Here is a 22,617-nt window from a genome sequence, read left to right on the forward strand (position 1 = left end):
GCATTGTGATGTCTCTAGCTTTGGTTTTCTTTTTCTACATTTCTGTGGCTATTCAGGGTCTTTTGTGGTCACATACAAATCTTAGGATTATTTGTCCCAACTCTTTGAAGAAAGTCCATGGTATTTTGATAGGGATTGTGCTGAATGTGTAAATTGCTCTGGGTAGCATAGACATTTTCACGATATTTATTCTTCCAATCCATGAGCATGGAAAGTTTTTCCATCTCTTTGTGTCTTCCTCAATTTCTTTCATAAGTGTTCTGTAGTTTTTTGAGTACGTATTCTTTACCTTTTTGGTTAGGTTAATTCCCAGGTATCTTATAGCTTGGGGTCCAATTGTAAGTGGGATTGATTACTTAATTTCTCTTTCTTTGGTCTCATTGTTAGTGTATAGAAATGCAACTGATTTCTCTGTATTGATTTTGTATCCTGCCACATTACTGAATTGCTGTATGAGTTCTAGCAATTTCAGGGTGATGTCTTTTGGGTTCTCTATATGCAGTATCATGTCATCTGTGAAGAGGGAGAGAGAGTTTGACTTCTTCTTTGCCAATGTGACTGCCTTTTATTTATTTTTCTTGTCTGATTGTTAAGGCTAGGACTTCTAGTACTATGTTGAACAATAGTGGTGACAGTGGGCATCCCTGACATGTTTCTGACCTTAAGAGGAAAACTGGAGAGCTGATTTTTGATAAGGGTGCTAAAATCATTCAAAGGAGAAAGAACAGTATTTGCAACAAATGGTGGTGGATAAATGCCAATCATATGCAAAAGAATGAAGATGGACCCCTTATCTCACACCATAAATAAAAATTAAGACAAAACAGATCAACAAAGCTAAATATAAAAGCTAAAACTATAAAATTATAGGAAAATAGGAGTAAATATTTGTGACCTCAGAGTTGGCAATGTATTATTAGATTTCACACAAAAGCATGAGCAATAAAGAACAAATAAATAAACCACACAACAAAATTAACTTTCTGCTGCAAGGACATCATCAAGCACATGAAAAGACAATCCACAGAAAAGGAGAAAATATTTGCAAATTGTATATCTTTTTTTTAAAAGATTTTATTTATTTGATGGGGAGGGGAGAGGGAGAGAGGGAGAGAGACAGAGAGAGAGAGCCAGCATGCACACACCAGCAGGAAGAGCAGCAGGCAGAGGGAAAGGGAGAAGCAGGCTCCCTGCTAAGCAGAGAGCCAGATGTGAGACTTCTTCCCAGGACTCCAGGATCATGACCTGAGCTGAAGGCAGACACTTAACCAACTGAGTCACCCAGGTGCCCTGCAAATCATATATCTGATAAGGATTTAGTATCAAGACTATATGAAGAATTCTTACAACTCAACAAGAAATGGACAAACAGCCCAACTTAAAAACAATGGGCATAAGACTTGAATAGATACTTCTCCAAAGCATATGAAAATATGTTCCACATCATTTGCCATTAAGGAAATGCAAATCAAAACCACAATGAGTTATCACTTCACACACATCATATATAGTTACATATTTATATATAATTGTACACACACACACACACATATACACACACACAAACAACCAGAAAATAAAAAATGTTCATGAGAATGTAGAGACACAGAAACCCTTGTACATTGTTGGTAGGACTATACAACAGTGCAGCCATTGTAGAAAACAGTTTAATGGTAACTCAAAAAATTAAACTTAGAATTACCATATGACTTAGCAACTCTACTCCTATACATGTATCAAACAGAAAAAAAACACAGAAACTTGTACAACAACATTTATAGCAGCATTATTCATAACAGCCAATAACTGGAAAAAACCCAAATGCTCACAACTGATGAAGACATAAACTATAGTATATTCATAAAATGAAATATTATTCAGCCATTAAAAGGAATGAAGTATGATACACCCTACAACTTGGATAAACCTTGAAAGTATTACACTAAGTGAAATAAGTCAGAGAACAACAAATATCATAAGATTTCATTTGTATGTGGAATTTAAGAAACAAAACAGACGAACGCTGTGTGGGATGAAAGAGGTACACCATTAAACAGACTCTTTTTTTAAATTCTTTTTTCTTTTTTATTTTTTTTAAGATTTTATTTATTTGTTCACGAGAGACACAGAGAGAGATAGAGGCAGAGACACAGGCAGAGGAAGAAGCAGGCTCCATGCAGGGAGCCCGACGTGGGACTCGATCCCTGGTCTCCAGGATCACACCCTGGGCTGAAGGCAGCGCTAAACCGCTGAGCCACCCAGGCTGCCCAATTAGCTGGAATTTAAATAAAAACTTGAAAGTACAAAAACAAAACAAAACATTATGCTTGGTTGAAGACACCAGCCACAAAGAGTCACATATTGCATGATTCTTTTCATATAAAATAACCAGAACAGGTAAGTCCAGAGAGAAAGCATATGAGTGTTATCCCCCAGGAGATGGGAGGGGCAAAATGAAGATGACTGATTAATGGACATGGAATATTTTTCTGAGGTGATCAAAAATATTTGGAACTACAAAGAGGTGGTATATGAACAACACTGTAAATGTACTAGATGCCACTGAATGGTATACTTTAAAATATTCAATTGTGTGTCATGTGATGTTTACCTCATTGAAAAAAGAAAAAATTACTGACATCTTCTTAAATTTGGCAAAAAACATGGAACTACAGATTCATGAAGAATAAACATGAAGAAATTCATGCCCATACAATTTTAAGAAACTGATGAAAAGCTAAGGCAAAAATAAATTTTTAAATCCTAAAAGCAGCTGCAGAAAAAGAGCCCATAACATAGTGGGAATAAGAATTCAAATGACTGTGGAAACCATGCAGTCATATGTAAGTGAAACAACATTTTAAAAGTGCTGGAAGAACACTCAGAACTTTCAACCCAGAATTTATTCAGAGAAAAAAATTCCTTCATGAATAAAGGTAAAATAAAGACATTCCTAGATGATGGAAAACTATGAGAATTCATTGTCAGTGGATCAACTCTTTAAGAAATGCTAAAGGAAGTGTTTGGACAGAGGGAAATCATATGAGGGAAAAACTTGGAATATCAGGAATGAAATAAGAGAAACAGAAAGAGTAGATATCTAGTAAGTATAACAGAATGGCAATTTCCTCTTAATTCCTACAAAATATGTCCAGCTCAAAGCAAAAGTTCTAACATTGTCTGAGGGGTTTTCTTTTTATTTTTTTAAAATTTTATTTATTTATTCATGAGAGACACACAGAGAGAGGCAGAGACACAGGCAGAGGGAGAAGCAGGCTCCATGCAGGGAGCCTGACGTGGGACTTGATCCCAGGATTCCAGGATCACACCCTGGGCCAAAGGCGGCACTAAACACTGAGCCACCCAGGCTGCCCTCTGAGGGGTTTTCTTTTCTTTTCTCTTTCTTTTTCTCCTGAGGGGTTTTCAATGTAAGTTGATGTAATACATTATTCAACTACAACATAAAGAGTGAAGGATAAAGGGACCTATGTTCCACTTTAAGTGAAAAATATTAATGCTAAATAGACTGTTCTAAATTAAGTATGTAGATTATAATTCCTACAGCAATCATGAAAAAAAAACCATTTGAAGACATACGGTAAAAAAAAAACTCAACAGATAAATAAAATGGAATGTTATAAATATTTAAATAATCTAAAAGGAGGCAGGTAAAGAAACAAATGAAAAGAGAGAACAAACAGAAAGCAAGAAGAGGGCGGATATACATCCAAATATCTATATTAATTAAATCTAAATGGTTTAAATATACCTATTAAAGACAGAGATTGTGAGAATGGATAAAAATATAAGACCAAAAAAAAAAATATAAGACCAAATGTTGTCTAGTAGAAACCCACAGTAAATGTAAAGATACATATATTTGAAAGATAGGTTAAAGCAAAAGGATAAAAGAAAAGATATATCAAAGGCATACACAAAACTATACAACTTTTGAAAAACTATCTTTGTGTCCTGGAATTAGGCAAAAAGTTCTTATATACTGCTCATTAAGTATGAATGACACCAAAAGCATGATCCATTAAAAAAAATTGGCATTAGATTTCATCACAATTAAAAACTTTCGCTCTTTAATGGAAAAGACAAGCTATATAATGAAAGAAAATATCTGTCAATCACGTATCTAACAAAAGACTTTTATCCAAATCTATAAAATATATCGATCAAATTGGAGACAACTGACACCTTAAAATTGAGTTCAATTGCACTAATGTTTAATTAAATACAACTTAAAATAAAAGTAAGAGCTTTTCAATTACTAGACTTGCAAAGAATACAAAGAAGGATAATGATGGCAAAATAAGGATGTGTACAAATTGGTTCAACATTCTAGAAGGCAAATTGCAATCCTTACAAGTTTTTTGTGTTTATTTTTTCACCCTAAAATTCTTAGGAGTTATTGGATGATATATGTACAGAAAAGATATGCCCAAGAATAATTACTGCAGCATTAAATGCAATATTAAAAAAAATCTATGTATCTGTGTTGAATACAGGTCAAATAAAGTATGGTGCAGCCATAAAACTAGAATGCAGACATTAAAAATGTAGAAATCTATGTGTGAGTAAGAGCAAAAATCAAGTTCTAGTTATTATGGGGATATGCTGAAGGAAAAACTAAGTTTCCCTCTGGGAAGATCAACTCTATTAACTAGGCAAACCAATACTGATATTTCTATATTCAATTTTGGGTGGGGTAGACAAGAAACAAATTACTGATATTACAAAAACATGGCATTAGATTAAGTGAAAGAAGCCAATTTCAAAAGGTCAAATACTGTATGATTCCATTTATATAACATTCTGGAAAAAAGCAAAACTATAGTGATTGGGAATAGATCAGTGGTTGCTAGAAGGGAGGGATTGGGGAAGGGTGTGGCAGCAGGAGGGAAGTTTTGTTCTGTTTTGTTTCTTTTGGTAATAGAACTATTCTGGATCCTGACTGTGGTAGTGGTTACATGCATTGATACTTGGGTTAAAACTCATAGTACTGAATAACCCGCAAAAATTAAGCAGTGAATTTTATTGTATATTAATTTTTAAAAGAAGAATGTTTTAGATTGCATACTCTCATGAAGGTTATTTTGCTTTTTTCCCAGAAAGACTAAATTAGAATGCTCTATTTTTTACAACAAAAGTCTTCGTTCTCATTCATTTCTGATTCAAAAACAATTAGAATTAATCTAGTAAGTGAAAATGATTAAGAAACATTGTTTCTGACATCCACAATGAGTTATGGATATAAATCTTTCTGTTTAAGAATGTAGGCAGAGTACTTCTATCTATACTAAGGGGATAAAGAAAAACGTTTCTAAAAAAAAAAAAAAAAATGTTTCTAGCTCATAAAAAAAAGAACTAATCAAATCTCTTAACTACACCTTGTCTTCAAATGCCAACTAAACACCATCTTAAGATAAACTAATGAGTCACTAATTTTATCTTCTCCTGAATGAAATCTGTTCATTTTTCTCATGCATATAATTATGGCAGTCAGCACACTGGATATTGAGCAGTTTTTATTCTCTATTTACACAAAAATTGCCATTCTTTTCCTCTGAATTTATGTTAGACCTTTATCTTCATGCAAACTAAACATAAGGTTTTCTCTTGCACGAGAGAACATTATAAGCATTACAAAACTGTTCAAATTGTTTGTTAAGTTATACATTATAATTAGTTTGGCAGAGCTAATACAAATCACATTTACAGACTAACAATAATAAAATTGAAGTACCAGTTAAATATCCAAAATAATTAAAGGAATCATTTTTAGCCTGGCATAATTAGCTAATTCACTTTACAAGCATTTATTAAAATGAATTCACATGTTATTATTCCATAGGTAGTTACACAATAGTGTTTATACAGGAAAAAATAATGAACCAAACTCTTTGTATCCAGCCCTCTACAATTAAAACGAAGACTCCCCAAGTAATATCAATCTAGGATAGACTAATTAAGTTTGGTTTGATAACCATTCATTTCTTCTATTGCCTCTGAGCAAATTGTTTATTAGAGAAAGTTATTTTACACAAATCAAATCAAACTGGGTAAACCATTATATTTGAGGGAAACTTTAGCCATCAGTCAATTAATCCATCATTTTCTCCAGACACTATTGTTTAACGAGCAGATCATATTATCAACAATTTAGAAATCATATGATTCAATTATAACAGTAAATTTATTGACAGTTTCTCTAATACTTTTATTATGAGTAAATTTGGATTTCTCTTTACCTTTGTGAGCAAAGCAAAACCAATTCAGGTATTACAGTCAAATATCAAATAAATATAAAACTCTCTACAAATTTTATAATGATTTGGTTTATTATTACAAAAGGAAAAATAAGCCTTAATGAATTAACTTTGCTAGTAAGATAAAATTTTAACATAAAAATAATTACTAAACTATTTCTTTAATGTGCTACAATACATCTATGAGACCTTAAAGTTATATTAAAAATTCATTTACAAAATGGACCTAAGAAAATATGAATTTGTACTTACAAAAATTAGGAAAAGTTTGTCACTTTAATCTTAATTTTCAAGTCTACTGAATTTATATGAACTGCCAGAGCCATAGTGTGGCTCATTAAATTTCTAAAAATAAGATATCACAGGAGGCATTAAAATAAAAATGTCATATTATTAATATTTATTTATAGACAGCATGAGAAGAAAAATAACACCTTTCTACACCTGCTTGAAAGACCACATTTAAGATCATAATAGAGCAACAGGAGTGATTTCTAGTTCTTAGTAGGAAATGTGTATAACTTTGCTACTTTACCTAAATTAGAAGAAATTTCAGAGACTTTTTTAATCTAAAGATTTTAAAATAGATCCTTTCTATATACACTTGTCTCTTTATAATTTTGGTTGTTAAAGTCCAAAACAATTTAATAATATGTTGTTAAGAGGTGTTTTCTAATTGTTTTAGGTTGACTAATTTTATCTTGCCAATATGAGTTCAAATCCTTCAGAGTTACAGATTATGGCTGAGACTTGTTTTCTATCTCATAAAAGGAGAGTTCTAGACTCACCGTTGAATGACAGAATAGCAAATGCTTGGAAGGAGCTTCTGATTTGATCTAACCCAATTCTCTCACTAATTATATACATAAAAAGAGTCTAGGCCCAGACCACATAGCTAATTATTATATATCAGTGCTGATTAAACAAACATGTTGACTAAAAATAACTTGCATATTCAATAAACATATTCCTGTTGAACAACTACAGTTGCTGCTCATAGCCTCTGTGATCTAACAGTGATAACAAGGGCAGAGTCGTCCAACAGCCAAAGGAACAGCATATGGCCTATGAATTACAAATTCCTAAATATGTCCACAGTTCTCAAAATGCACTCCTCAGAGGCTTAGGATGCCACAGAAACACTTCAGAGCCCCATAACGAGAGAATAAGAACTGAGCCATTGGAACATCTTGCACCCTGAAACTCCTGCATTTATTCCAGTCAGAGTTATTTGCTTTTGCACAATATTTCATTTAAAAAACAACTGACTGTAAGCCAGTCTGAAACCACTATCCTACCCTATGTATATTCCTGGAATCTTCAGAATAAAATATTTTAAGCAAGAAAAGAGTGATCTTAAGGTTTTTATTTAAAGGATACTACTTCATTTTAACATATTTGCCTTAAAAAGATTTACTTGTTACAAAGTAATTATAGGAACATCTGCATGAAAATACTGTAGTCAGTTGTTTGATAGAGGTCGATATTTGCAAGGTACAAATTGTTTAAGTACAGGAAAGCAGTCACTAGTCAATAAATGACATCAGCTATATCTCTTTTTCTGAAGTCCTATATTCATCTACTTTTGTGCCCATTAAGTACTTTCTTATTATTAATTTATTTTAAGCAAATTACTATATCCTCTTTTAAAATACTGCAGAAAAGACTTTTATGTTACTTTTTCTCCAAATATCTGTAATATACACTCCCTTCATATAAAGCACATATTTAACAGCAGGCTTCTTTCTGTGATTTTAGTTTCCCTGACAAAAAGACAATGCCACCTTCTAGAGTGGGTTATGACAAACATTAAATGATTCTTGAAAACATTTAGCTCTCTGTAATTTTACTTGTTTTTTATTTATAGTTATAATTAAGAAAAGCAATGTAAAAAGGATATTAGTTTGAACCTTTTAATCCAAAGATGATTCATATGTGAATGCTACGGTAGTAAAATCATTCATGATGTTCCTGATCATCCTCAAGATATTAGCAACAGGAGAATTCCTCTTTGATCTAAACAACTTATCAGCATTAATTAATCATCTCTTTCACTACAAATATTTCATTAACACTGAAAACAATAATAATATTTAAGTATAGCATGTGCCTAGGGTGATGTATTTCAAAAAATTATTTCAACTGGTACATACAGGACTTCCTTTAACAAATAAAAATATACTTTCATATTGTATCACAAATTAGATTGTGAAGACGGTAGTGGTAGTTAGCCTCCTTTGTTTTGGGAGATATGTTGCTCTGTGCCCACCAATGGTTCAGAAAAACTGAGGAACCATAATATAAAAAAGAAGTAAATGGGTGATATCAATTACTGAAATGGCTCACTGCTTACTATGACGTAATATAATCCTGAATGTTTACAGCTTTTAGGGGACAATTCAAATGCCTTTAGATATTCAATATTTACCACTATTTCATACCATTGTAGGAAAAACTGAGGCATGACAGTACATAGTCAATGGCTCAACACCAGCCAGTGGGAGAATCAAGATTTAAGTCTAGTTAGCCAGGTGCCCCAAGATTAAGGATTTTATTACAAGATCATATTGCCATTGAACACATATTGTGCATTTAACTATCCATGAAAATTACTGAATATTTACAATAGGGCTGAAAGTTGTTATGAGATATATTATCTACATTATTATACTTTAGGCTTTCCATGGTCTTTTCTTATTATTATTAAGCATAGATCTATTTTCAAAAATACACTAATGCTCAGAGATGTGACAAAGCTATTTATTTTCTATGTTTTATCTAAAATTACTTTAGACTTACAGAATAACTGTAAAAATAGTTACAAACAATTTTTATGTATCCTTCACTCACATTCCCTATATGGTCACAAAGCTCTTAAAAGAAGTGGCTAGGCCCTAAAAAAAGCTTTCTGACTCCAAGTGACATGTGTCTTTCAATTACACAATCAGTCCAACTACAGATGAGCCATGCAAGGTACAAGAAATTATCAGGTGGCATGACAGTCCACTACAAATATTTAGGTATTTTTCATAGAGTATGCTAGAGTTTAATAATCCCATATTAGAATCTAAAAGTACATATAGGATACTGATTTTCAATACTAAAGAGACTTTCACAAGGACCTCAGTAAGAAGCAAAAGTACTACAGCATCATTTCCTCATCTGTAATTTCCTACAGTTTTGGATCTTTATATGGATTAAGGTGACAAAAGAAGTATAGTGCCTGGAACAACAGCAGCCACTAAGGAGTTGGTAGCTGCTATCATATAATGGATATTCGGTTCAAATATGTTTCATGATATATTATGTTTCAGGCCCTTTGATACACAGAAGAATGCCAGAGTTATAATCACTGAATCCCTATCAATGGGATCACATTATATAGATAGAAAGAACTAAATGTTCTTAGGCTTGTTAAGATGCCAGCTATTAACAATAACCTGTATATGTCATTCAGGTTGAAGAGAAAAAGCTATCAATTCTTTGACACTAAAAGTAGGCACTCAAGTGGAAGAGCAATAGCTAAGAGTACTATTATAAGAATAAAAGTTTTATTCCTCCAACATTTTATTATGAGAATTTTCAACACAGAGAAAAGCTAAAAGAACAGTACAATGAATAGCCATCATCTAGATTTTATAATTAAATTTGCTCTATGTCACACTATTACATATCTTGCCATCTGTCTATCCATCCATTAAACCATCAGTTAGGTGTTTTTAAGCCCTTGAATTCATCACAGTTTTTAGTAACTGCATGAATATGGTCGCTGTTAGATGGGCTCCTGAACCTCAAAACTCTAATCACCTCCATGATTGTGAGTTTCATAGGGAGATAATGCAAAATACATAGCCAGAAATCATCACTGTTTTAACTAGAGCTTTGGCCATAAATCTCTATTAGGATCATAATAAAGTAGACTAGACTACACGTGAGCTGTAAAGTCTTCTACTTAGGCCTATGGCTCCTTTCAGCCAGACCTTACTCCATGGGATCCTACTGCTCAATAGTGACATAAAGCTGAGGAAATAAAAATCCAGGAAAACCCACATTCTAGGATTGGGAGAGGGAGAGCTAAGAAGACTTAAGGAGGACTGTCTATATTTCCTCTTAATTCTAGACTAGACCACCAGGTTCTAGAGTACCAAGTGACAGTCTCCATGCAGATCAGGTGGGCTGATGCTGGTATGGGTAAGTACGATGGTTTTATGGGCAGCCCTGGTGGCGCAGCGGTTTAGCGCCTGCCTTTGGCCCAGGGCGCGATCCTGGAGACCCTGGATCGAGTCCCGCGTCAGGCTCTCTGCATGGAGCCTGCTTCTCCCTCTACCTGTGTCTCTGCCTCTCTCTCTCTCTGTGTCTCTATGAATAAATAAAATCTAAAAAAGAAAACCAAAAAAAAAATTTAAAAAAAAATAAAATAAAATATTTCCATACATTCTATGATACCCCTCTTTCCAAAATGAAGAGCTTAATTCCACTTCCTTGAGTATGGGCTGAACTTATTGACTCACTTCTAACCCAAAGAATATAGCTGAAGGGACAGTGCGTCACTTCCAAGAGTAGGTCATAAAAAAGTATAGTGGCTCAGTCCCGGCTCTCTCTCTTGGATCACTTACTTTGGGAAAGTTAGCTGCCATGCCTGAAAGACAGTCAAGCAGCCCTCTTGGAGAGCTTCATGAATGACCAAGTCATTCTACAAGCTGATCCTTCAACCCCAGTCAAGTTAGCAGTGACTACAGCACCAGCTGAACATCTTGACAGAACTTCATGACAGACCCTAAGCCAGAGCCACTCAGCTAAGCTGCATGCAAATTCCTGTCCATCAGGAACTATGTGAAATAAAATGTTTGTTCCTAACTTTGAGGGTAACCTGTTCCCTAGTATTACATAATGAATGTAGGAGGCAACTAGAAAGAACACTGCCTTTTTTCTTTTAAGACTTTTATTTCTTAGAGAGAGAGAGAGAGAGAAAACACACACAAGTAGGTGGAGTGGCAGGAAGAGGGAGAGAGAGGAGAGGGAGAAGCAGGCTCCCCACTGAGCAGCAAGACCAATGTAGGGCTTGATCCCAGAACCCTGGGATCAGTATCTGAGCTGAAGGCAGACACTTAACTGCTTAACCTACTGAGCCACCCAGGTGCTCCAGAAGAACTCCTTCTACAGTAGCTTCCTCTTCTCTGTGTCAAAACTTAACTTCTACACATTTTTAGCTGCTTCCCTCTCTTGGAACCTCAGACTTCTCTTCAGGTCTTCTTTTCACCTCAGTTTTCCCATGTCTGGTTCCTTTGTTCCCCACCTTCTGCCTTAGAGGAAGGCAATTAGTTCTCAAAACTTTCTTCAACTCAAGGACCCTTTTTTACAGAATGCAAGATTCCCCCAAACTCTAGATTTTATCTATTTCCATTTGTCAGTAACTCAAATCAATAAAGTAGCAAGACTTTACAAACTTTCGTGGACCTATAGACTGCTTTGGAAGGGCCAGTAAATGAAAAAATGTTTGTCTTCACGGAGTGCTAGAAATAAATTGCAAACCTATCTAGATTACCAGTAAAAATACAAGGATTTCCCAATTTTAAAGTTCCAAAAATATCTAGAAAAGTCTATGGCTTACACTCTGAGACTTTCTGCTTATCAAAAATAAAAATCTAGAGGCTCATGAAAAGATATACATGATAGGGTGAATATATGAAAAGTTTTTATATTTAAATAGTTAAAAACTAGGTCACTAACAGTAAATTAAGAAAGTTACTAGATCATCTGAGTTTGAATGATCTCTCCACTAGCAAAAAAGTCACCAAATAAAAAAATCCTTAATGGTGTTGAATTCATCATAAACATTAAAAATTAGTAAGAGATTCTTTTTCTTTTTTTTTTAAGATTTTATTTATTTATTCATGAGAGACACACACAGAGAGAGGGAGGCAGAGACACAGGCAGAGGGAGAAGCAGGCTCCATGCAGGGAGCCTGACGTGGGACTCGATCCTGGGTCTCCAGGATCACACCCTGGGCCGAAGACGGCGCTAAACCACTGAGCCACCTGGGCTGCCCGAAATTATTTTTCATTTCCTCCCCCCCCACCACCTTAATTACTTTCCTGAGCTACAGTATCCTTGCTGTTTTGCAAATACACCAAACAAGCTCTTGTGTCAGACTCCTTGTATTCACTGTTCCTGGCATTACCACAGATATCATTATGACTTGTTTCAGACCTTATTCAGATTTTTTGCTAAAATGTCATCAGAAAGACCTTCTATAAATATCTTATATAAAACAATCCCACTCCCTGGCCTCTATATTCTATTTTATCTTCTTCTTGGCACTTATTGCTTATTTTTTAATTATTTTTTTATACTATCTCACCAACTAGACTATTAAAAACAACAAAAATATTTTACTTTATTCTTGCTCTTCCCTGTCTCCCAGAAGATTTTGAGACAGGTTACAAATTTAACACAACTTCAAATTCTACTTGAAGTTATATTAAATGTAACATGAGTCATAGATGATTTTAAACCTCCAAAATACATCTTTCTAAGGTCTCTAAACTTTGCCCATCTCTATTTGGCATTTTGCTTTTACATTGTTCTGTCTGCTTGTTTTTTAACATGGAAAGTACTCCCAAGAAGTGATGAAATGAATTATGAGAAAGTCACAAAAATATTCATGTGGTTCAGAATGGCTGCGTACTTTGGAAAGCAAGGAATGCAGTTTGTTAGGTCGTTTTACAGTTTCTTACATTTTCAGAAGATACTAGTTGGGAGTTGGTTGAGGACTAGTTTAGGTCTACGTCCTCTTGGCCAATTCCAAACTCTCCTTTTATGCAGCACCTATCACTGTAGTCAAGACATACTATGACAAGTCCTCAGGTTTTATACCACTGCAGCCATCATATGCATTATAAAGAAAAAAAATACAAGTCACAAAGAAGGTGGTAATTATATCATGATAAGCCTAAGAGTAATGCCTTTTTGACTTGGGTTTTTTTTTTTTTTTTTTTAGAGATTTTATTTATTTATTCATGAGAGACACAGAGAGAGACAGAGACAGAGACAGAGACACAGGCAGAGGGAGAAGCAGGCTCCATGCAGGGAGCCTGAAAGACTCGATTCCAGGCCTCCAGGATCATGCCCTGGGCTGAAGGCGGCGCCAACCGCTGAGCCACCTGGGCTGCCCAGCCTTTTTGACTTGTAAGGATATTATAAACTGACAATGGGTTATTTAACCTCTTTTGGAGAATATGCTGCCATTTCTAACTTTGCAGTTGGTATTACTGCTTTGGCTAAGAATTTATATGTGAAGGGCTATTATAAAGCCCTTGATTATAACGTGAATATATCTCATGGCAGCTTCTGTTCTTTATTTTATGTTGTTATTTGCTATTTATATTGTCATGGTGCTAAGCCACAATGAGGCTGAGATCAGAAAGCACACTGAACTAAGGAGAGCTTCAAATCCAAGCAATGATCTTAGCTCAAAAGTCAGTGCACTGGGCTTTTTACTGTTCTAAATAATGCTCTCAATGTTATAACTCATAAACAAGACTCAACAGGGATAGAATGAACATATGCACAATTTAACTAACAAGTTTTAGTGTCATGGGATTTTTTTTTTTAATATGGAGGCAATATATTTCTTCCATTTCCCTCTTTGAGACATCAAAAGTCTTTTACAATCAGGCCCCAGGCAACTGTTCCATATTTTACCTCTCTTCATTGCTTAGAATATTGTTGCATTCATACATTTATTATTTCATCTGAAGAGCCAGAAGACTACTGACCTATTCTCATACTGTTAATAAAATATATAGAGTACTGAAAAATAGCCTAAAGTTTAAAGGGTATTACCTACCCACAAAAATGTTAGGCTTAGAAATAGTATAATGTCTATTCCCTCAAGTGGCAAAATGCAGATTCCAAATCCAGCCCTGAGCATTCAAAGTGCATGAGACTACAGACTTTGAAAAGATGTATTTGGGGGTGGGGGAAGAAATCTTTACAAAATATCAAGAGGCTATGATTCATGTAATACATAAACAATAACCTGAATATAACAAATGCATTTGACCTTCAAGGTAATAAAAACAAATGTAAAAAGAGTCTCCAGTTTTCTATTACTGCTAAGTTTATTTTCCTCGTAAGTTTCACCCCATTATGGTACAATAATCCCTCATTACTGTAGCACAATAATGCATAGTCTATACTCCACCTATAGTTGTCTTGTGTCTATTTAGTTTTATAGCAAGCAAGCAATTTGAGAATATGGTAATAAAGCCTCAATCACAGTAATGATGTATGATGGGTTGTAATTTCTCTGTGCTAATGGGTTACAAACAGTATTACAGTGATGACGGGAATCTCATTGATTCATTATATGACTGCAATAATATCAAAACGACTTAATATAGATCACTATTAAGTCATGTACATGCTACTAACAACCTCTATATTTCACTATATAGATATATAGGGAAATAAAATTAATACTAGTCTTTCTATATAAAAGTTCACACAGCACAAAACATTTTGTGTTGAGTACCCTAAATCAATGTTTAAAGTTGGAATTACTGCATTGAACTGGTTCTTTGAAAAGAAAACCATTGATTTTAATCTGCTTGAAGCAATCAATTACTCCCTGTCCTCTTTATTCCAAACTGTAATGAAAACTAAACTGCGTTGTCTTGAAAACTAAATGTGAAGATGATCATAAACAGAATTTAAACTCCATGGATTATTCATATCTACCCATTTAGATTTGCCATTTCCATTATGAGTACATTTGCCACGAGCATTTAATGGACATCTAAAAGGGAATTCATTAAAGCAGGAGCTGTTGGCAGCACTTATGGGCTTCAGACTGCTTTATGCTTGCCTTTAATAGCTCACTATTATAAAAGTGATATATTGTGTTCATCCCATTAGTAGTTTGCAGAAAGGTCTGCAAGAGATAACAAATCCTTCTGAATATTTTCAGAACTGAAAGTAAATCACTGTTTGTTTGTTTGAAGTATCATATTCTACCAATACACAATTTTAGAGTCTACTAAATTTAGTTCTTTTAAGCCAAATAAGATTTTAGCAACCACAGATTCATTTTATGAAGCAGGCACCACCTTTTTGGAATATTCTATAGTTATTAACCTGAGGTATTAGTAGATGTCAGGCAATTTAACCAATTACTTGAAGGTATGGTATGCATTTCTATGAGTTAATAGCAAAACATCATCACCAAAAGCAAAGCTAGTTGGAGTATTCCTATACAATTGCCTACTGCCACTATTCAGGAGGTATGAAAGGATTCTTTCTGGTATCTTGGATGCATTATAAAAGAGCTTCTGAGAAGAATGACATTCATAGGTCGTATTTGTTTTTTGCCCTACAGTAGGCACAGAAAATGGATGTGAAGAAAAAAAAAAAAACCACGATTTTAATGTTAAAGCTTATTAACGTAATGCAATAAAATCCTAACTGGGCCTTTCTCACTCACGGCCATTTTGGTGGCTGCTGTTGGTTGGGGCCGTCCCGCATCTAAGGCAGGAAGATGGTGGCCGCAAAGAAGACGAAAAAGTCGCTGGAGTTGATCAACTCTAGGCTCCAACTTGTTATGAAAAGTGGAAAGTACGTGCTGGGGTACAAGCAGACCCTAAAAATGATCAGACACGGCAAAGCGAAACTGATCATCCTGGCCAACAACTGCCCGGCTTTGAGGAAATTTGAAATATAATACTACACCATGTTGGCCAAAACTGGTGTCCATCACTACAGTAGCAATAATATTGAATTGGGCACAGCATGTGGGAAATACTACAGAGTATACACGCCGGCTATCATTGATCCAGGTGATTCTGAAATCATTAGAAGCATGCCAGAACAGACTGGTGAAAAGTAAATCACACAAAATATTTCTTTAATAAAACTGGCCAGAGCTTGTTTAAAAAAAAAATCCTAACTGGGAAGGGAGACTATGGAAAGGATATATGCAATTTCAGCATATAACCTCTATAATGCCTGGGCCTGAGCCATGCTTTATTTCAAATCTAATATATTTTACTTAAAAGATAACTCAAAGTTTATAGTGGGGTCAGCAGCAATGCCTCTATATTAGAAAGGGCAGATCAATTTTATCCATATAGGGAAGAGTCCCAAAGTCACATATTTGATTTTACAATTCATCAGCTACTTATTTTTCACAGAAAATTTGCCTTTCTAATCTTGTTTTGCTTATAGTAAATTAGCCAGTGTATCCCTTATTACACACACCAGGCATCGCTGAAATGTGTTAATTGTTGTAGAATGGAAATTATTAGAGGTAATCTAAATTTATATATTTAAAGTCTGTAGATCTCTGTGCAGATAGTAAGAATGGATCCTATTATGATGTTTTAAGGACTAAAAACTGATCTTTTAAGTCTCTACATTATAAGTTCCCTCATTTATTGAAACTGATGTTACAATTGATTTCACTGATATAAATACGGAAATGTCTAAAGTTTACATACACATCTACACAAAAATAATAATAGGTACAAAAGTAAGAGTATGAGAAGGATAAAGGGTTATTTTAAAGCTTATACTGTTTAGAAATACAAGTACTTCCAAAGCCCATCAAATGCAATTCTCAAATTTCATTCATAGCTTCCTAATTTCTTCAGAGTTACAATCTCCAATAATGTAATTGATTGGCCCAGCCCAAGAACAGTATGGGAAAGCTGGGCTGCTTCCTAAGCCTTTGAAACATGACACCGAATTCATCACAATTCAGATTCTGATATTTAATCTTACAGTATCTATGATATTCCTGGTTAAGTAATATAATTCATATTTCTAAATATTTAAGTTACTTCATCTATTCATATGATTGGGTTAGAATGTTCATACAATGCACATATAGGAATCTAATCATACAATGATACTCATATACTGCATATACTCATACAATGCACATATAGGAACCTAATCATATTAAAAGTTATGATCTAGTGGGAAATAACTTTCCATTAGAATCTGAAGCAGAGTTAAGTAAATGCCTCTTCTGTTTTAGAGATACTATAGAAATATTCTAATATCCAATGAATATTTTCTGCTTCTCCACATGTTATGCTAAACACAAGGGCATAAAAAATGGGATTTGTACCCAACAAGTTGTATCTAAGTCCATGCTGACTTAATTGCACTGCTACAGAATCGAGTAAAGAACTACTTATTTAGGTCCCAATGGTAAAATATCAGGCAGTTCTGAATAATGAATGCTTGTTGCTTTCCCATCCAAAATATTTCTCTTACTCAAAATTAGTACTGACATTTTTGAGTAATAAACACAAAACAATGCATCTCAAAAAGCTAATGTATTAGGGTAAAATAACTAGCTTCATGTCTGGCAAAATTCTAGAGGAAGATAATCTCTTCTTCCCAGTGACTAGGAGTCACTCTTTACTATAGCAAACTCAATGAAATGTATTAACTTCAGTTCATAACTTATAAGTCATCTGGAGAATTAACCAATAGAAAGAAATAAAAGCCCAATTTATTCTTACCTATGTGTTGGCAAAAGAGACAAGGCATATCAGAGTAGAATTACTTTTGTTTTCCTCATAATTAAATGTATACAGTGTCATTATCATGATGAAACAAATTAATGTTTTATAAGATCGACAATGAATTTATTATTATATATAAAGGTCACCTATAAAACAAATTACATAATGCACAAGTGCATTTTAAGGTCAGACTATCAATGTCAGAATACAAGGCAGATTTTTTTTTCCCTCTAATTAAAAAAAAAGCTTTTGAAAAACAAGTTGTCTTGAAAACAGCCTCACAGCCACAAAGTTAATTCACCTTCCAACTTAAAAAATAGCATCAAGGTGCAAAGCCAAACTTCAATTAGCTAAGATCACTTGTCTGAAGAACAATCATAAATTTCTTCTTATACCTAGCATATGGAAGTCATCAGATACAGAACAGGGAGATTCTTGTTTCTGCCCTTAATCATTCTGACATTAAATGAAAGAATCCATGGCAATCCAAAATAGACCTTCATGGTGACCACGCATGTCAATGTTACTAGCCCTAGTTTTCTGAGTCTACCTTTGGTTTCAAGACATCTACAAACACAGTCAAAAACTATCAAAATTACAAGGGTGCTAGATGGATGGATTTTAAGTCTCTCTAATATCTTACAAATTCAAACTGCAACTAGGAAAACCTATTTGTTTCAGCATATGTCTTTCTCACCACATACACATAAATCCTTTTAAGACTTCTGGAATTAAAAATGAGTAAGTATCCTAAAAATGATTACATTATATAGCAAAGAGAATTTTTAAAGATATGATTAATCATTAATAGCTTAGGTGGGTTGGAGAATTAATGGACAGATGATTTGTGTTTCTCTCTGGGGACCAGGAAGCTTTAAAAAACTAAGGCTGGCTGATGCTGAGTGAGATCATGCCTGAGTGTGACTTACCTGACCAGAAAAGAAATTGGCTTAACATATAGACTGACTTGCCCTCACCTGGACCCTTAGAGTGTGATCCCTGGTTCAGATGATGATGGATCAGATCGTTCTCAAGGAGGAAGAAACCCGAGTTGGATAGGTTTGCCACAAGCCCTTCACAGGAAGATGTCAGTCTTCTGTGCAAGACAAAAAAGAAAAGAAAAAGTACAGTGGCAGTGGATGAATTCTCCTTTCTTAGGAGAAGAAAAAAGTCAGGTATGCATATTCTCCATTAGCTACCTCTTTTCTGTACACAGGCAAAGAAAGTCTCTGCAAAAGTTGGGAGAGACAGAGGTATCAAAAGTCTAAATCACTCTGGAATGGAGATTACAATAATAAAGATGCTAATTATAACTGATTATTTTCAATGGCTCCTTAAAATTTCATTTTGGGAAAATTGATAATGAAAAGTTTGCTTTCATGGGCAAAGTAATTAGTCCTAAAACATTTTTAAAAATGCTTAAGTTTGAATATGGAAGATGTCAACAATCCAGTGTCAATTCAAATGATTAAATTATTTTCAGATATTGAAGCTACTGTAATGGTGATTTAAAAGAATATATTTTTCCAGGGTTCAAATTATCTGGCATTTGGAAATTCCAGTATTTGATATGTCTCTAACATGTTCTAGTCAGGTTTTCCATAGGTATAAAATATCCTTACTGAAGTTTTCAAACAAGAATTTTAAAAATACTGTGTTTTTTTCCTACAATATTGATGATTTTCTTCCTTTAATTTTAGAATCTGTATTCAAAAACATCTCATCAGTGTTTTTTACAGATATGCACATTTTATTTTAGAGAATTAGTAAACTCCAGGATTTTACAATGTCCATTTTGCCCTCCTAAATACAATTAATTTCTTATTTTTATTTGGCTTTTTTTTTCATTGCTTCATCAATTCTAAAATTAACTGTTCTCCTTCATGGCCAAGTCTGGAATTTCAATGTTCTGTATGTATAGGTATCACTTAATCTTTATTTAAAAAAAATGGGTAGGCCAAATCTCCATTTCACATGAAAGAGATGATATGAAGATGATACAGAAATTAATTTATAAGTAATACCTTAATAAAGAACTAGAAATAAGACTGGTTGCAAAAGTTCAATAACTATTATAAAAATCTAGTAGACCAACTAATTAATAGCTGACAAAATTATATGAAATCAAAATTCTTTCCTCAATTCTAGTTCTCACCCCCCATTCTATAAAATACCCAGAAACTACTAGGTCCAGTAGTCTATGTTCTTTATATAGTTCAAGAAGCAAATAATAAACTTGATATCTGTGCTGAATATCACTATAAAAGCTTATAAAATTTAGTACTTAAACTGAAGTATGAAAGGAAATTATTATAAAACAAGACTTGACAACAGTATTATTATTCTTAATTATAATATGATGCTAGGTTAGTTCAAATGCTTTATGGACTCATTTTGCATATATAAGTAGATGAAGGGTTTTTTTAAGGAGGGGGAAGTTGTAAAATACAGGAAATTCCAGAAAAGAGCCAAAATACTCTCTACAAAGCACAAAAATAGAAGAATTAGTATTTAGCTTTACCAGAATATCATGGGTATTCTATTTATACTTCATGAGCATTATAGATCAATTAAGATACTCCATGTTTAGTTAAAATGAGTTTGCCAATGCTGAAAGAAAACTCAAGAATGAATTCTTCATGATACCAATTTATCATAGAAATAGCTGAATCTTTAAGACTCCTAAACCATGCAGTAATAATAGAATAAAGCTAACCTGTGCTTTCTCAAAGCAGTACTTGCCTTACATGATAAATTAATTTAAAAAATGGACTATTTAAGATCCATTCAAGTTTTACTACATGTTCAAAGGTAGAGAAAATGTGAAACATTACATTATTTAACCTGAATTTGTGATTAGTTTCCAATTTAGTATCAAAATTGTTAATGACAACTAAGAAAAAAATTGAATGCCAAATGAAGTAAGTTCATTTGGAACCTGGGTACAATTTTTGCCTAGCTATTCTAGAGCATATCTTCAAAGATCAAAGCCAAATTACTAAATTTCAGTGTTTCTCTAGTATTTTACAGCTGTTTAACAAGTATTTCCACAATCATTACGTGAATATTAACTATTAGTGAATATATGAGCTAGTATGTATAGATACTAACTTTAATTCCTTCACTTAAATAGAAAGTAAAAGAGGAAAATTAGATGAAAGTAAGGTTAGAAATGGCAGTTTTCCAGCAAGAGGCTGGAACTCAAAGAGTAAGAGTGTACAAGCCTCTGAAGGAAGACCAATTGGGTTTGAATCATGGCTCTCCCACTTACTAACTGTGCAACACTAAGCAAGTGAAATAACCTCTCTGAGCCTCAGTTTTCCCACAAAACCATGGAGGTAAGGTTAAGTATACTGTAGGGCTGTTGTGAAAGTCAAACTCAGATTGTGCATGTGGCACAGTAATAAGCAAGCACGCAGAAATTGCTAAGTAAATGGCAGCTATTATCATTATACTTTACTGAATTTTTCTCCCAAGGGATTTAAAAGCCTACCAAAGAGAAATTATAAATTACAGGTTTTTTGTGATAATTAAAACATATAATATACTCATTTATTATTTCATTTCACAAATATTTACCATCAGAAAATATGCCAGGTGCTGGGGATACAATGGTGAACAAGACAGACACAATTCCTTCCCTTATAGAGTTTTATATTTTTGTGAGGACAGACAAATAATTCCATTAATTATAGCTACAAGTAATCACAAGGTGATAAGTGCTTTGAAACTAAAGACCAAGTGATATGACTTCATATAACTAGAGGCCCTAAGATGGGAAGGCAGGGTGAGAGAAGGCTGACCACAGAAAACATGTAGCTAGGCAAAAAGAAGACAAAGATCATCCCATGTAGAAGAAACAGTACATGCAAAGGCCACGGGAAAGTATTTGGAGAACTGAGGAATTTAAAAAATGCCAGAGTACCTACAGAAAAGAGAAAAAAGGGAAAATAGTACAGGATAAGGCTGGAAAGGAGGATAGAAAACAGCTTCTTCAGCAGATTCTATAAGCCAAGTAAATAAGATTTTGGTCCTAATCCTAAAAACAATGAGAATCTACTGATTTTCATTTTAATCTTTGGCTATGGCATATTATGAACCACTTGGAAAGATGCAAGAATGGATATGGGTAAACTAGCAGGAAGCTGTCACATAGGTCACAGAGAGGTGGCCTGGACCAGGAACATACCAATACAGATAAAATGATACAAAACCAAATATTTTCAAAGGAGAATTGAAACGTCTTAGTGGCTAAAAACAGTACATTCTAGGTTACTGACATGGGCATCAGATGCTTTTATTGAATACAGAAATCTAAAGCAACTTTTACAAGGGATGTAAATGAGTTCTTTTTAGAGACTCTTGAATTTACAGTGACAAGTAGATGTCAAATAAACAACTGGATACATACACCAAAAGTTCAAGAGGTGCCTGGGTGGTGTAGTCAATTGAGTGCCTGACTTTTGGTTTTGGCTTGGTCATGATCTCAGGGTTTTAAGATCGAGCCCCACTGAGTGTGGAGTCTGCTTGGGACTCTCTCTGCCTCTCCTCCTTCAGTTCCACCACCACTCTCTTATTAAATAAATAATAAATATCTTAAAAAAAAAAAAAGTTCAGAAGACAGGCCTAGCTAGAGATACATATTTGAACTCATCAGTAAATAGATGGTAACTGAAGACACAGGAGTTTATGAGACTAGAGAGAAATCAGAGAAGAGAGACATGACAGACCTAAGCCTAGCACTGAAAAACTCCAACATTTAATATAGGTCAGATTTAGGATAATTACTATACAAAGCTGAGAAGAAA

The 22,617-nt window shown here is 34.0% G+C and overlaps 1 protein-coding gene and 1 pseudogene across 7 annotated transcripts in view; one reads left to right on the forward strand and one right to left on the reverse strand.

The window, feature by feature from the left end:
* Positions 1–22,617, reverse strand: part of RANBP17 (RAN binding protein 17) — a 306,922-nt gene that overhangs the window by 169,851 nt on the left and 114,454 nt on the right. The window lies entirely within an intron of this gene.
* On the forward strand, positions 15,758–16,176 carry LOC140632292 (large ribosomal subunit protein eL30 pseudogene; annotated as a pseudogene).

The sequence above is a fragment of the Canis lupus genome, chromosome 4 (assembly GCF_048164855.1).
Source record: "Canis lupus baileyi chromosome 4, mCanLup2.hap1, whole genome shotgun sequence".
Lineage (NCBI taxonomy): Eukaryota > Metazoa > Chordata > Mammalia > Carnivora > Canidae > Canis > Canis lupus.